At 39.6% G+C, this 13,416-nt stretch overlaps 1 protein-coding gene across 1 annotated transcript in view; it reads left to right on the forward strand.

Annotated features, from left to right (window-relative positions):
* Nucleotides 1-3,115: 3,115 nt before the first annotated feature.
* Nucleotides 3,116-13,416, forward strand: part of MYPN (myopalladin) — a 119,331-nt gene continuing 109,030 nt past the window's right edge. The window contains exon 1 of the mRNA XM_051823235.3: nucleotides 3,116-3,283. The gene's annotated coding sequence lies outside the window, so the exon portion shown is untranslated. The remainder of the gene's footprint in view (nucleotides 3,284-13,416) is intronic.

Here is a 13,416-nt window from a genome sequence, read left to right on the forward strand (position 1 = left end):
ATCGAACTCAGTGGTGAATATTAGAATTGTTCTTAGTGTTGAAACATCTTTTTTATTATTATTTTAAAGAACTGCACAAAGAATACAAACATGTACTGAACTAATCTATGGTAATGTGAAACATCCTTTTCTTATCTCAGTTACAAAGAGAGAGGGCCAGCGCTGTAGCTCACTTGGTTAATCCTCCGCTTGTGGCGCCGGCATCCCATATGGGTACCAGGTTCTATCTAGTCCCGGTTGGTTGCTCCTCTTCCAGTCCAGCTCTCTGCTGTGGCCTGGGAAGGCAGTGGAGGATGGCCCAAGTGCTTGGGCCCCTGCACCAACATGGGAGACCAGGAGGAAGCACCTGGCTCCTGGCTTGGGATTGGCATAGCTCCAGCCGTAGCGGCTAATTAGGGGGTGAACCTTTCTCTCTGCTCCTCTCTCTCTCTCACTGGCTAACTCTATCTGTCAAATAAAAAAAAAAAAAAGAGAGAGAGAGAGAGAGAGAGAGACTGGTAAAATGATTTGTTTAGTGTAAAATTCTTCTGTTTTAAATTTAAATTTGCTTTGTATGGGGGAACTGCTGTCTTTATAAATTAAAATAGATTTTATTTTAAATCATTCAAGTTTGTTGATAATAATTTAAATTCAATAAGGTATAAAGAAGAAATTATCAGAAAAGCCACCCCAAAGGATACATACTGCTAACATTACATTGAACATCACTTTGATTTTTTTTATTCTCTAAAATATATTGTACGCACACAAAAATTACCCAAAGGATCCTGGAGTTTTGTAATCTATTTTTAGTAAATAAGGTATTGAGGACCTCTTTCCAAGTATTGGGGAGCTTAATTAAATTCACATGGAAGACATGCCCAGATGATGATCCTACAGGGGCATTTACTAATAGGGGTAAATAAATAATGGATGTTTCATTCTTGCTATTCAAGTTGAATTAAAATATTACTAAACTGAATGTGTTCAATAACGTGTATTGTTATGTTGATAGTCATCCCTTGTGCTTTGAATATCTAGAATGTCTGCTCCAAGTTCTTCAACTCCTCTGACCCCAGAGAACAACAAAATGCTCAACAGTACCTAACAGACAATCTTGAGATGCTGCAGAGTTTCCATATGGTCTACTGCACCACATACTTTGATCCTTTAGTTAATATGTAATTTGCTTAAGCCAATAATGTATAAGGACATAATTTCTTTGCTTTTTGTCTGTAATTATTTCAGCCTTCATTTCTCCCACCATGGCCTCAGATTACGCTATTATCAGTTCCCACTGGGCTTCTGTAGCCTTCCCACCTGACCTTCTAAAGTCTTCTCCCTTTGATTTAGCCACATACCCACTGGGGTGATTTTTTTCAAAGCAGATTTGATAACATCTCTGTAAAATCTTCATCATCTAGGCATTCGAAGGCCTTTAAATCAAGCCTTTATGCTCTGCAATCTCATTGCTGCGACATCCCCCAAATCACAGCTTACCTTTGTTTTATGAGCTGCAAAATATGCTGTCCCACATTTTCAGGCTGCTCCTTCAACCTAGTGAAATTCCAGTTTTCCAATACTCAGCTCCGGCAGTGCTTTATTTATGAAGACTTGCCTTGTCTGTGACAGTTAGAAGACGCTTTCCTGCCTGGTGCCATCTTCTGCTATAGAGTGAGCGTACCACTCGTCAGGATCGTGAGTCTTTTTTTTTTTTTTTTTTTTTTTTTTTTTGACAGGCAGAGTGGACAGTGAGAGAGAGAGACAGAGAGAAAGGTCTTCCTTTGCCGTTGGTTCACCCTCCAATGGCTGCGGCAGCCGGCGCACTGCACTGATCCGATGGCAGGAGCCAGGTACTTCTCCTGGTCTCCCATGCAGGTGCAGGGCCCAAGCACTCGGGCCATCCTCCACTGCACTCCCTGGCCACAGCAGAGAGCTGGCCTGGAAGAGGGGCAACCGGGACAGAATCCGGCGCCCCGACCGGGACTAGAACCCGGTGTGCCGGCACCGCTAGGTGGAGGATTAGCCTAGTGAGCCGCGGCGCCGGCCAGGATCATGTCTTTTGATCCATGAATCCCCCAAACAAATGAATAAACTCAAATTGTTTTGTATTTTTCAGAAGCTCTAACTGGAAACATTTTTATCTTTGATTAACAAAATCTGAGTAATAGTTTTTTTGGAAAATTGTATTTAGAATGTTAAATCTGTCAAAACAATGTCTCTAGGAAAAGAGACCATTGAGCAGCCCTCAGTGGAGAAGACGGGGCACATGTGTAGCAAATATCCATTAAATGTTTAGATTGTAATCTTTCTAGGAGAGAGAGTGTATGCACTTTTCTTTGTCAACTCCAATGCCCAGCAGAATACTAGGCTCATAGAATTATGTCAAAGCCATTTTTATTGATTTTTTTAAAAGATTTATCTATTTATTTGAAAGGCAAAGTTACAGAAAGGCAAAGGCAGAGACAGAGAGAGATCTTCTATCCACTGGTTCACTCCCCAACTCGCCATAGCACAGGCTCCCATTTTTACTGATAAATTGAATGCGATGACCCATACCTTATCTCAAAACTGTATACTGTTAGAATTGTATCTATAAATTATATTGAATATGTGCTCTCTATATTAATAAAATGTAAATTACAAAATCTCAGCAGGAATTTATAAGATCTGTGTCTTTGAATCTCTATGGAAATAGCTGTGAACTCTTTGAGGAAAGGAGCTCTATTGTTTTTCATATTCCAAGGTTTTAACAGAGAATTCAGAACAGTGGAAGCTTGATAAATCTGTGTTATCAAGATTTCATCAGTAAAACAGATGTCTGCTTTGTTTGTCATTGACCTAGGGCAACATTTTATCCAGTGCGGAAACCTAGCAAATATTTGTGAGATAAACACGGTTTGGTAATCTGGCTACTAGCAAGTACAACTGAAATCTGATGTGAAAAGTTTTCCTTGTTTTCTTGGACTCAGGCACCAAGGCAGATCAAATTGAGACAAATTCCAAAAGATATTTTACTTTTTACTGTGAAATAACTTAAACCCACCGAAGGGAAAGGGGGAGGGGATGAGAGAAAAGTTGGAAACAAACAAGTGAGGCTCATAGGAGAAAATAGCTCCTCAGAGGGGAGCCACATGCTCTGATACCCATGGCAGCCGCATGAGGAAGCAGCCTAAAATTAGCAGGATGGGCAAACCCAGGAAGGGAAAGCCAGCAGCCTTCCCTGCCCTCAGCAAGCGAGGTGAGGGGCTGGGAGTTCCAGTCGGAATCTTTGCCTTTGGAGGGCCACTGCTGTTTGTATCAGGTAAGGCCCTCCCTCCAAACTCTGGCTGGGAGGTAAAGCAAACAGTTTCTTAGGGGGATGTCCAGAGAATTGACTATTGCTGATTAAAGAGATGCTTCCAGGAATCTAATAATTAAGAGAGAATAAGTAACAAAAAATATTCTTATATCCATCCTTGCCGCAGGTATTCATCTGAACCATTCTCATCTTTTTAATTTGGGGCTTTCTGGGGTGCATAGGTGATTCCTTTTTTTCTTTTTTCCTAAGTATTAGAGTAAAGGGGCAAGGAAGTCCTAGAAAAATCTGTAAAACCATGTGGGCCAAGAAATGATGAAAGAGCACCACCCAGTGATGTATAAGGAAAGAGATAAGAGATAATCCAAATGGGGCTCAGTAGGCAACAGGTGCATTTTTCATGGATGAAGTACAGAGCAGATGATGTGGTCAAGGACAGATGACAGAAAGCTGGAGGGGGGCAGAATTTTCTGTTATGTTTCATAAAAGAACTAGAGCGGTGATTGATTTAACGATGCACGTGAGTCATTCCCAGTCAGTGTACTGATCTGTTTCTGTAAGTTCCTACCTCCTGTACTGGAACTCATTTTTATATTACCTATTTATTGCTTTTGAAAGTTACAGTCCCTCATTAATTATAAAGCCTTCAGTGTTATTAAAAGAGTTTCTCATAGGGTTGATCTGAAGGGGTTGTGCAATTGGAGGGCAGAAATTCAGAACTTTTAAATAAGTTCATTGAGATGTAGTTCACATGCTATAAAATTCACCTATTTACAGTGTACAGTGTATTGGATTTTAGAATATTCAAAGAGTTGTGCAACCATCACCATTATAAATTTTGAAATACTTCACCACCACCTCCAAAGAGAATCCATATCCAGTAGCAGTCACGCCTCTTTCCTTCCAACACCTTCCCACTCACAGCCCAAGGTTTCTATAGATTTGCCCATTCAGGGCATTTCATTCAAATAGAATCACTCAATATGTGGTCTTCAGTGAGTTATTTTTTTAAGACTGCTTATTTATTTATTTATTTGAGAGCCTGAGAGATAGCGAAAGAGCTTTCATCCATTGAGAGCTCTTACCCAAACGCCTGCAACATGGCGGGGCTGGGCTAGGCCAAGCCGGGAACCCGTTTATGTGTTAACTGTTTATTCATCCTAAAAGGGAACTACCATTGCCTGTAGTCTTTATTTCCAGTGAATGTTTATATCCATTACACTAAGGTCTTCAGTTCTAGAGGCACTTCAGTGCAGGTATACATAATGATCAATAAATGTTTTGCAATAATGATTTTTTTTTATTTAATGATAATCCTGGATGTGACATTATGGACTGAAATATATCCATTTAGGATAACATTGGGAAACACACATGGTACATATCCTAGGGATTTACTAAATAATAAATGAAGTGGTGTGTAGTATGTCTAGAGGTGTATTCTGGAACAATGTCTAGGAGATATTTGATTCTAAATATATTTTTTCTAAAGATTTGTTTATTTGAAAGAGAGAGAGGGAAAGACAGAGAGAGAGTAAAAAAGAGAGAGAGATCGATCTTCCATCCATGGTTTACTCCCCAGATGGCCACAATGTCTGCGGCTGGCCCAGGCCAAAGCCAGGAGCTAGGAACTTCTTCCAGGTCTCCCATATGAGTAGCAGGGGCCCCTGTGCTTGGGCCATCTGCTACTTTTCCCAGGTGCATTACCAGGGAGCTGGATCAGAAGTGGAGGAGCTAGGACTCAAACCAGTACCCATATGGGAAGGCGACATCACAGGTGGTGGCTTTACCCTCTACACCACAACATCAGCCCCCCTCAATCCAACTTTCAACATCCAGCATTTAACCATCATAAAACTTATATGAGGTGGCATTGTGATGCAGTAGGCTAAGCTGCCTCCTGTGATACCAGCATCCTGTATTGGAGTGCTGTTTTGAGTCCTGGCTGTTCTACTTCTGATCCAGCACCCTACTAATGTGCCTTGGAAGGCAACAGAAGATGGCCCAAATACTTGAGTCCCTGCCACCCACATGGAAGATCTGGACAGAGTCCCAGGCTCCTAACTTCAATTCAGACCAGTATTGGCCTGTGCAGCCATCTGGGGAATGAACCAGTAAATGAAAAATATTTCTCTTTCTCACTTTCTCTCTCTCCCTTTCTATCACTCTGCCCTTCAAACATCTAAATAACTTAAAAAAAAAAAGTTTGTCTTGAGGCCGGCACTGTTAGCATAGCAGGTAAAGCCACTGCCTGCAGTATCGGCATCCCATATGGGCCCCAGTTCAAGTCCTGGCTGTTCTACTTCCAATCTAGCTCCTGCTAATGCACCTGGGAAAGCAGCAGAGGATGTCCCAAGTCCTTGGGCCCCTGCACCCATGTGGAAAGCCCAGAAGAAGCTCCTGGCTTTGGATCAGCCCAGCTCCAGCTATTGTTGCCATTTGGGGAGTGAACCAGTGGATGGAAGATCTCTCTGTCTCTGCCTCTGCCTCTGCCTCTGCCTCTCTAACTCTGACATTCAAATGAATAAATTAACCCTAAAAAAAGATAAGTTTTTTAAAAAAGTTTCTTATTTTAAAAAAAAGATAACCTACAGAGTTTTGAAGAAAATCAAATCCAGCAAGAGTACTTTGAACATGCCACTCAATGAATACTTATTGAAACAAGGAAGGGAAATACATTTATGGATATGCACATTATACAGCTGTGACATCATTCATAAAAGTTTCTTAAGTCTAATGTGCTGGAATGGGAGATGCCAACTCTAATTACAAATTTGAATTGATATCAACTACAATCTTTGATAATTGAGAAGAATAATTCCAGACAAGGAATGAAAATACTGAATCACAACTAAAATACCATACCCATTGCATTGTTCACGTTGTAGAAATATCTATTGCAAGGTCTCCAAGACACACCTGCCTTGTGTTTATTTCATACTAAAGGTGACACACTGAATTACAGGTTTGCTTCTTAGGGAAGCCCATTGGTAGACTCTCATAAGATAAAGCTGGTAGCTTGTAATTACCTTGATAAAATCCAGATTCCTTCATCTGGTTCTTAGCTTTCCAAACTCAGAAACTTAATTTTTTTTAAAAAATTCTTAAAGTGATCCATTCCTTTAGCAAAGCACTTATACCAACCAAACTCCCAAGAGAGTACTATATCAGCCAGAATTCCAGTTTGTTAATTTACAATGAGAAAATGGCTTGAAAACAAACCAAATATCATACTCTTTTATCAACTTATTTTTGTATTTTGTTACTTTTTTATTAAATTGAAATAGGAATGCTGTTGGTGGGCATGGACTGGAGAGGGTCAGGGAACTGATCATGGCATCTGGCAGTATTGACCCGGACTCCCAGCTCTACCATCAAAAGCAGATAAGTGTCGCTCCCCCTCTTCACGGAGGAACGACACAGGACCCTGCGCTGTTCTTTTGTCTGCTCGGCCCTCCCCGGGTTTGCTGCTGGTTCTTCCCGGGTTGGCTACCGTCCCTTCCACCTCCGTGGAAGGGCGGTTCCCCCTGCCACTTTCCCCACTTCCGCGGGGGAGCGGCACACCGCCGGCCGGCTCTCTCGGGGGCTGCTCAGATGTTCCTCAGGTGTTCCCCTTAGATGTTCCTGGTGCATGTTGTCTCTCTCCTCCTTTATAGTCCTCTTCCACCAATCCCAACTCTGCTACCCACACGCCGAGTACGCTGCTCTCCTCCAATCAGGAGTAAGATCAGCTCCTGCAGCTCAGTCAATCGAATTGGCGAGAGGCAGCTGTGTAGAAGCTGTTTCTCCCTTCTCAGCGCCATATTGTGGGAGAGCAGATGCATAGAATAAGTCTTAATTCCAGTAACTTAGTCTAGTCCGAGTTGCTCCCCACAGATAAGGATGCTTTGGGAAAACAGTGCCAATTCTTCTCTGATTTTCCTTTCCTAACTGTTGTTCCTATTACCTTTTGAGCCATAGATATATTATTTATATATATATATGTATATAAAAGACATGCATGTCTGACAGATACAGACATATACATGTTCGTATCATCCATTACACTACAACCAAATTTTATTCCCTTCTGTTGGTGTCTGTGAGGCATTCTTTTTATTATTTGTGGAGTGACCTTTACTAATTTTTCTCTTTATTAAAATAATATACCCTTTTTATAAAGATTTATTGATTTATTTAATAGGCAGAGTTACTGAGAAAGAGAGGAGAGACAAATAGATCTTCCATCTGCTGGTTCACTCCCCAAATGGCTGCAACAACCGGGGCTTGGACAGGCTGAAGTCAGAAGCCAGGTCTCCCGTGTGGGTGCAGGGGCCCAGGGATTTGGGCCATCCCTCACTGCTTTCCCAGGTTCATTAGCAGGGAGCTGGATCGGAAGTGGAATTACACATGGGAAAGCAGAAGATGGCCCAATTCTTGAGTTCCTGCCACCTACATGGGAAACCCAGATGGAGTTCCTGGCCTCAACCTGGCCCAGCCCCAGGCATTGTGGTCATGTTGGGAGTGAACCAGCAGATGGAATCTCTCTCTCTGTCTCTTTTCTCTCTCTTTTTCACTCTCTGTAACTCTGCCTTACAAATAAGTCATTCTCTAAAAAAATAAAGTATGGAGCCATATTACAAATACTACTTTGAAAACTATCTTCTTAAATTTTATATATACTTTTTTACATATTAAAAACATGTTGTTTCCAATATTTTATTATTATACATAGTTTTTTATGAGCATTGTAATAAGTAGATTGGAATACTAATACTAGTTTTTCTTAAGGAACCAAAATCTACATATGTTATTCCTTGATGCTGATTTTCTTATTTATTTTTCAGAGGATTGGAATGCACTATGATGTGTCTGTGTATATCCTATAATATCAAATTCATAATCATATTATTATTTTATATATCACATTTAAATTATAAATACTTTATCATCTCATTTTTATACTCCTAAAGAAAGTAAAACAAAGATTTCCTTCACTTTTTAGTATTTGTTTTGTTGTTTTTTTTTTTTTACTTTTATTTAGCAAATATAAATTTCCAAAGTACAGCTTATGGATTACAATGGCTTTTCCCTCCCATAACTTCCCTCCCGCCCACAACCCTCCCATCTCCTGCTCCCTCTCCCCTTCCATTCACATCAAGATTCATTTTCAATTATCTTTATATACAGAAGATCAATTTAGTATATATTAAGTAAAGATTTCAACAGTTTGCACCCACACAGAACATAAAGTGTAAAATATTGTTTGAGTACCAGTTATAGCATTAATTCACATTGAACAACACATTAAGGACAGAGATCCTACATGAGGAGTAAGTGCACAGTGAATCCTGTTGTTGACTTAACAAATTGACACTCTTGTTTATGGCGTCAGTAATCTCCATAGGCCCTTGTCATGAGTTGTCAAGGCTATGGAAGCCTTTTGAGTTCACAAACTCCAATCCTATTTAGACAAGGTCATAGTCAAAGTTGAAGTTCTCTCCTCCCTTCAGAGAAAGGTACCTCCTTCTTTGATGGCCCATTCTTTCTACTGGGATCTTACTCACAGAGATCTTTCATTTAGGTGTGTTTTTTTTGTTTGTTTGTTTGTTTTTTGCCAGAGTGTCTTGGCTTTCCATGCCTAAAATACTCTCATAGGCTCTTCAGCCAGATCCAAATACCTTAAGGGCTGATTCTGAGGCCAGAGTGCTGTTCAGGATGTCTGCCATTCTATGAGTCTGCTGTGTATCCTGCTTCCCATATTGGATTGTTCTCTCCCTTTTTGATTCTATCAGTTAGTATTAGCAGACACTAGTCTTGTTTATGTGATCCTTTTGACTCTTAGACCTATCAGTATGATCAATTGTGAACTGAAGTTGATCACTTTGACTAGTGAGATGGCATTGGTACATGCCACCGTGATGGGATTGTATTGGAATCCCCTGGAACATTTCTAACTCTACCATTTGAGGCAAGTCAGCTTGAGCATGTCCCAAACTATACATCTCCTCCCTCTCTTATTCCTACTCTTATATTTAACAGAGATCACTTTTCAGTTAAATTGTGTGTTAATTACAGAGTTCAACCAATAGTATAAAGTAGAACAAAAATATACTAAAAGGGATAAAGTATTAAGTTGTTCATCAACAGTCAGGACAAGGGCCGATCAAGTCACTGCTTCTCATAGTGTCCATTTCACTTCAACAGATTTCCTTCACTTTTTAGTATTTGAAAAGATGATGTAAGTAAAGCATATAGAATGATCTGCCCAAGATTGTATAGCTAGTGAGAGATCTAGGCCTAGAGTCTACTACTTTTTGTTCTTAAATCAGTGATTTCCAACTTGTGAGCAAGATCCTTTGAGCGCCATGAAGTAATATAATGGGCCTAAAAATCCATACAGGCTTTAAGTTAGATTATCTGAAAGCAGAATGAACAATACACAGATAGTGTTACAATTAATGAAACAAATTTATTGGAAATAAGTGTTAAATTAATGGTTTATTTTGTCATTATTTTCTAAATCAATGGATAAGAAACTATAATTATCATCACTTGAGAGATCCACAACATTTTTTAATATTGGAAAAAGGAGTATCATCCTTGAAGAGTTTAAGGAACCAGTGTTTTTGACCTTGTTAAAATTCACAATATTCACTCTCAAGACTTACTAAACGTGGCCATTGTGGTGGTGCAGCAGGCTAAGCCACCGCTTTTGATGCTGGCATCCAATATGAGTGCCAGTTTGAATCCTGCCTGCTCCCCTTCTGATTCAGATCCCTGTTCATGTGCTTGGAAAAGCAGCAGCAGAAGTCCCAAGTACCTGGGCCCCTGCCACCCACATGGGAGACCTGGATGAAATCCTTGGCTCCTGGCTTCAGCCTGGCCTAGACTTGGCTATTGAGGCTATTTGGGCAGTGAACCAGCAGATGGAAGATCTCTCTGTAACTCTGCCTTTCAAATAAGTAAATAAATCTTTCAAAAAAATTTCTTAAAAAAAAAAAAACAAGAATTATTAAATGGCTTAGAACTGGGGACAAAACCATGCTCCATAAGTGTAGCCAGCAGTATTCCCTTGTGCTATACAAATTATGTTTCTCTAAAATAATCTTATTGGGTCTTACTTTTAAACTTTCAAACAAAACAAAAAATGAGTGATTGTAACTGAGTAGAGATGTAAGGCATGAAGGGAAGTGCATGTGAACAACTTTCTATCACCATAGTTTCTCATTCTACAAAAAGTAGAATGGTGATTGCCAGGGGCTGAGCAAAGGTATTGTGGGCAGTGGCAAAGTGGGAAAGCCAGTCGTAAACCACACTCCAGAGTGAGTTGCACTGCCTCTTTCTGAAGTACTAGCCACTTCACAACTGGACAAACTCAGGGAACCTAGAGTCAGCTTTAGGTGGATCCTCAAAGCAGAACCCTTCCAAAGCCTTACTTCAGAGATTGATCAGAAGTAAGTTAGAAGCCAGAAACTCAGTCCCATCTCCCATTTGTGTGACAGGGACCCAAATACTTGAGCCATCACCTGCTGCCTTCTAGGGTTTGCACTAAAAGAAAATGGAGTGAGGGGCAGAGGCAGGACTTGAACCCAGGCACTCTGGTATGGTATGTAGGTGTTCTAAGTAACCTCTTAACCCCTAAACCAAATGTCTACACCAAACCGTTTTTAATGGTCATAAGAATAAATTATATGGAACTATAAGTGGTCAAATTTACAGGAAGGAAAAGTAAAATGGGTGTGAAGAAAGAGGGGAAATGATTAATTATTGTGGTATGAGTATAGAGTTTCAGTTTTGCAGGATAAAAACTTTTGAAGGTAGTGATTGATGGGTGCACAACAATGAATGTGTTTAATGCTACAAATTTTCCACTTAAAATGGTGAAAATGGCAGATTCTATGATACATATTAAATTATGTGTATGTACAGATATGTAAATATCAAAATTCAAAAAGAAAAATAAAATTTTTCAAAATAAGTTACCTGTAGATCAGATTTCAAAATACATTTTTGATGAGGACCTTTACTCACAAAATTGAAATAGAACAGAATTATGCTAAAATATTTTACTTCTTGGTATAAATTATTTCAGAGATGGGTAAAGGACATGGTGTATAAATGAACTAATACCTAAATCATATTATCCCATGATTCTGGGCACAATTCACCAAAACTTGAAGGTAAATAAAATAAACCATGTTCAATGCAAATAATAACTCAATGCTCAGATATTTCTTCCTAGTATTGAAATGCTATATAACTCTGTTAATTGTTCCTTCTGGATGTTGGTTTCTTCACAGGTAAACCATGAATATTGAAGCAGATCAGCTAATATGACTTTGATAAGAAATATCTAATAAAATAAAAACCAATAGGATATTTTTCAAATAAAGTGTTAACACTTGAGCATTTAAAAATAGTAGGGTTTTTAAAACATCACTGTTGTTTGTATTTAACATCTTTCCTAGTTCATCATCATCATTAGGAGATTTATTTAATAGATGTAAATCTGCTTTATCTACTTCTAGATGTATTTAAAAGCATTCAACATTATACAGTTCTGGGCCGGCGCCGCGGCTCACTAGGCTAATCCTCCGCCTTGTGGCGCCAGCACACCGGGTTCTAGTCCTGGTCGGGGCGCCGGATTCTGTCTCGATTGTCCCTCTTCCAGGCCAGCTCTCTGCTATGGCCCTGGAGTGCAGTGGAGGATGGCCCAAGTCCTTGGGCCCTGCACCCCATGGGAGACCAGGAGAAGCACCTGGCTCCTGGTTTCGGATCAGCGTGATGCACCAGCCATGGTGGCCATTGGAGGGTGAACCAACAGCAAAAGGAAGCCCTTTCTCTCTGTCTCTCTCTCTCACTGTCCACTCTGCCTGTCAAAAAAAGAAAAAAGAAAAAAAAAAGCATTATACAGTTCAGGATCGTGAGAAGACTAAGGCAGCCTAGATTTCCTAGACTTCTCTCCTGTAAACACTTAACGTTAGCAATAGTTTTGTTAGCCTATGTTGAATATCACACTTACGGTAACATCCTCTTTAAGATCAGATGAGAAATGATATTTACCTATACCTGCAATAAATATTTTCTTGTCACAAAGCACTTACCATAGAATGGATATACTGCACTGATATTTGTCACCACTCTACTTATTTGGCTAAAGAAGTCTTGTTTGATACCTGGGTTGTCAGATCAAATTATAATTTAAATCCTTTAGCTATGTTTAGCCCCTTGGCAGTGGATGAGTTGAGAATGTAGAATTCAGAAGCAGATGGTGCAGGAGCCTGGTAACTAGATAGGAGGCATTTTTACCTCTGTGTCATTGGTTTAAAACTAAACTTGGTTGATCACAATTGCTGTTCTATACAAGATTGTAAGTAATTTGATTCACATCTCTAATGGGCAACACCCCATGTTATGAAAACTCATCACTCGGCACTAATTAGCATTCTTGTTGTCAGCCTCAGGATGGGAGCCAAGCACTGAATCAGTCCGGAAACCTGAACTGCTGGCTGGGTCTGAGTCATCAGTCTAGGTGGCTCATTCAGCCTTTGGCCTTTCCTCAAGTTTACAGCTCGGTGCAACTGTGTATAATATACACTCTCTATGACTTCAGGAAACATACTAAAAGATATTTATTTAAAAATGTCTTTAAATTATACCAATGGTAATGATGGAGGTTAACATCTATTGGCTACTTGCTAGGAGTCAGGTGTTATTCTAAGAGCGTTAACTCAATCTTCACGTCATTCCTACAAAGTAGTGGTTAGTATTTCCCCTTAGAGTTGTCTAAGATTTCTCAGATAATGTGTGGTGGAGTTGGAACCCAGCTCTAAATACAATTGCTCTCTGCCTAATTATAGAGCTTACTTGATTTTTTCTTTAACTATTGTACTATATAGCTGACATTTAAAATACAGCATCCAAACCAAATGGGTATATATCAATATCCCAACTTTAAAACTGCAAATTTTCCTGTACCAGTTTTTATTATTACTTATTTCCAAAATAAGTGATGTATTTTTATGAAATTTGATCCATTTGCATCATTATTTTGAGTTTTAGGTTCTTAAAAATCCTGATTTTACAATGGCTTTTTTTTTTTTTTTTTGACAGGCAGAATGGATAGTGAGAGAGACAGAGAGAAAGGTCTTCCTTTG

The sequence above is a fragment of the Oryctolagus cuniculus genome, chromosome 15, assembly GCF_051225735.1.
Source record: "Oryctolagus cuniculus isolate XC-2025 breed Fujian yellow rabbit chromosome 15, ASM5122573v1, whole genome shotgun sequence".
Taxonomy (NCBI): Eukaryota; Metazoa; Chordata; class Mammalia; order Lagomorpha; family Leporidae; genus Oryctolagus; species Oryctolagus cuniculus.